Source organism: Gossypium raimondii, chromosome 9, assembly GCF_025698545.1.
Source record: "Gossypium raimondii isolate GPD5lz chromosome 9, ASM2569854v1, whole genome shotgun sequence".
Taxonomy (NCBI): domain Eukaryota; kingdom Viridiplantae; phylum Streptophyta; class Magnoliopsida; order Malvales; family Malvaceae; genus Gossypium; species Gossypium raimondii.
In genome coordinates, this window is record NC_068573.1 from 25,476,830 (window position 1) to 25,481,157 (window position 4,328).

A 4,328-nucleotide genomic window follows, 5' to 3' on the forward strand; every position below is an offset into this window, starting at 1 on the left:
TTGAACACTTGAACTTTCAAAATGCATCAAAAAGACTCTCAAACTTCTTCAGAAAAAGCAATTAAGCCCCTGCTTTTTTTCACTCAATTGGGTACTTGAACTGTCAAAATGCATCAAAAAGACCCTCAACATTTTTCAAAAATGCAATTAAGCCCCTGCTCTTATTAAAAATTATTAAAAAATAATAATAAATAATAAATTTTAGAAAAATTATTAAATTTTAATAAAAATAAAAATTGTAAAATTTTATAAAAATCATAAAAGAAATAACAACCCCTAGTTTTTTTCAATTAAAATCATCACGTGTCTCAACACAGCGTGATATGTGGTGAAAAATGATAAAAATATATAAAATCAATAAAAGTTATCGAAAAATTATAAAATGCTTCTTTTGGTATGATAATTTTATAAAAAATTTAAGAAAATTTATATTTCTTTACATTTTGTATAATTTTCTTACGACTTTATAAAATTTTATAATTTCTTTTATATTTCTATATATTTTATAATTTTTACGATTTTATAATATTTTACAATTTTTTATATTTTTTTACGATTTTTATATTTTTTAATTTTTAATTTTTAATTTTTATTAAAATTTAATAATATTTATATCTTTTATTGATTTTAAATTTTATAATGTTTTTCTAATTTTAATAAAAGCATGAGCTTAATTGCTTTTTTTAAAAGTTTGAGGATATTTTTATACATTTCGAAAGTTAAAGTATCCAATTGAGTGTAAAAAAAGTAGGGCTTAATTGCTTTTTTAAAGGTTTGAGGGCCTTTTGGTACATTTTGAAAGTTCAAGTATAATAATGAGTGAAAAAAAAAACAAGAGCTTAATTTTTTTTAAGTTTGTGATCTTTTACACCTTTAAATTTTTTTTGAGTTAAATTGAAAATGAATAAATTTCATATAGTTTTCTAAATTATAAATGTAACATTTAGATTTTTTTATTCTTTTTACTAATACACGTATTAAATTAATCCGTTTAATAATAAAACATTTAATTTCAACCGATCCTTAAAATAGAAAAACTTGATAGTTAACTTCACTGCAAATAAAGTATACCTTAAAAATTGGGTCTATCTTAGAAGATTTTTCTTGTCATTAAAGGATGGCAAAGAATTCTTTTTCAAAGACATAATATAATACTATAGCTGAAACTGGAGTAATGGCTTGAAGCATACTCTGGTATCTAAGTTCGATAATAAGGGAAATGAATGAGTGTTGGATCGGGTCGGGTTAGACTGTTGCTTGGTTTCAAAAAAAAAAAAAACAGAGACCTTTTGTTTGTATATTATAAATTATTTTAAAATTTTATAGATTATTTTTTTATATTAACGGTTGAAAATGTTATATTATTAACTTAAAAAGGTAATTTTCGAAATTTAAACAAGGGAATATAATTCTAAAATCTCAAATAAGGTATGAATTCGTGAATCAGATATCCTTTTAGAATCTTGGATCCAAAAAAATTTAATGTGAATGGAACGTACAACGTTGTAGGATTCTAACTCATTGGCTCATTTTATTATTATAATTAAATTTATATATAAAAATATTAAATTTATTATTTTAGCCATTGTTGATTTTACAAGTGTCCTCTAAACCCAGAGCTGCTAGCTAGTCGTGAACTCTACAGCGTGGGGTCCAATTGTGGGACGTCAACTGTGGTTCCCAGTCCAAGAACCCAATCCAAACGTCTTTACGCCCATTTCATTGTTTATTTTGCAATTCTTTTATGAGATTAACATTCCATTGATTTATAAATGGTCAAATTCTGTTTTTAACACCTGTACTATGCAAATTTTGTGGAATTAGTACCTCTACTCCAATTTGTTCAAATTTAATGCTTCTACTTTTCGAAATTTAAAATTTTGGTCCTGACCATATTTTTGTTGTTTCCCTCCATTTGAAAAGTTTAATGTGACTTTTATATATATAAATATTGAAGTGGAATTATACATAATAAAAACAACATTTTGGCTTCTATAAAAAATTGTCAACACATGTGCGAAACATGACAAAAAAAAACCTAAAACCACAAAAAGTTACTTAAATTAATAATACAATTAAAATGATAAAAATATTACGCTTATATTTATTCCAATTTCCAAATATCATATATCATATTCAACTTACTTGATGACGGACTTTTTCTCCGACTTAGTAACCTAAACCTACAAACAACCCTAAAACTTTTTCTCCATCTATAAATACTAAATGCTCCTCCAAATTGCAACCAACAAAAAAAAAAGGATTTTCTTATTTAATTTGAGAAAATAGAAGATGCAACCAACAGAGAACATACTCAATCTTTCTTACCCAACAACTTAATTTGAGAAAGTAGAACAGAATTTTAGGATTTGGCAAATGATTGGGTTTGTTGTTTTCGATTTGTGTTAGCAATAGTTCATCTTCTATTTGATCTGAGTAGAAGAAAATAGTTTGAGATTATGTGAAGGTTGATTATGGCTTCAAAAATCCAAAATTTGTTTTCATGAAGAAAAATTGCTTTGTTTCTTTGATATGTGATTTCGACAGAAAGTAAAACCGAAACTTTACCTTTTATTTTTTGGCATGTCCGCACACGTACGGGCAAAGTTTTTTAGAAGTCAATTGTTTTTTTTATTATGTATAATTTCACCTCGATATTTATATACATAAAAAATCACAAATGATGGGAAACAACAAGATCAAAATTTTAAATTTCGAAAAAGTACAACAATTTAGAGTAGAGGTACTAATTCCATTAAATGCAAAATTTGACCTTTATAAATTCCTTACAAGGGATAAACAATCCTAGTAGAATGAAACAAACCAATATAAAATACAAATCAAGAAATCAGTATGAATACTTAACTAAACAATTCATCTATACTAGATAGACGTCCAATTCTAAAAAGTAACTCCTAGGCAAACACAAATGTCACAGGCACAAGCCTCAACATTGGGTGTTAGCTGCTAGATCGAATCAACGAGTTGGTGCATTGAATTTTTCGTTGACAAACCAAGACCATTATGAGAAACCTACGAACATTCGAAAAACATTACATCTATCAAACCAAATTAGACAAAACAAGTCCATTTAGACTTGATAAAACTGACTCACCACGAACTCGAGAAAATTGGACTATCAAGGACTCGAGAAAACATCCCTTAAGGGAGACCAAGGCCAAACCTTGGGCTAAATTTATTTTTCCAAAAAGAGGGGTATCTTTTTATAGGGAAAAAAAAGGTGTATGGTCAATTAAGAGGTTACAAGGGGAGACGGGGGAAGCGAGGGTGAGAGATACTAAAAGAGGTGAAGAAGAGGGTGGTGACAACGGTGAGGGAAGGAGAGAAAAGAGGTAGTGAGCATGGTGCGCGAAGGGTGGGTCAGTGGCAGAGGGAGAGAGAGAGAGAGGAAGGGAGAGTTAGTTGAATAAGACATAATGAAGATAAGAAAGGGAGGAGCTACCGATCGATAGCCTGCTTGGTAGTCAATATTGCCGTCGACTAGGAAAACAACTTTGGGGTAGAAATGGTAAGCGACAAAGTAGTTTATTTTGGAAATTTTGTTTTAATTTATTTTTATTCATATAAGCAATGGTATAATTTATAAATCAATGAACTTAGGTGTTGTTTGATAAACTAAAAAAATTAAGTGTTGAAAAATTAAATATTGAAAATTTAAGTACTAAATTTAAGTTATAAAATTAATTTGATATATTACTTAAAATTAAGTATAGAATATAATTAGATTGTTTGACAAATGTAAAATTTAAATTATGAAAAAAAATTAATCAGCTGAAATAACACGTCTTCTTTTGTTTTCTTCTGAGTGTTTTTTCTACTTTATTCTCTTTTCCTTGTGAGTGTATTCTTTTGATTTCCCATGGAAGCAGATCAATAGGATTGAAGATTAACGATGGAGAAGAAGTTGCTTGGAAAATTGATGTGGATGTTAATGATCCAGGTTTGAACTATGATTTGTGTTTTATGGGAAGTTTTTTAATAGTAAGTATAGTTTAGTTTGAGATGATATTGCAAGAGTATTTAGGGGTATGGACGTTTAATAATCATTTGCTTGTCTCTCATTGATTGAAAAAGGATGAAGATTCGTGAATAGTGTTGTTATTATTTGTTGATTTATGGGTCCAAATACATTATATTTTGCACAGATTAGTGTCAAAGGCAATGGCGACACAATTTGGTAACTTTATGGGTGAATTCGTTGAGTATGACCCTAAGGTTGTTATGCATGGTATTAAGAGATTTATGCATATAAGAGTTAAGATTGATATTTGTGTCCCATTGAAAAGGAAGAAAAAACATCATCTTTT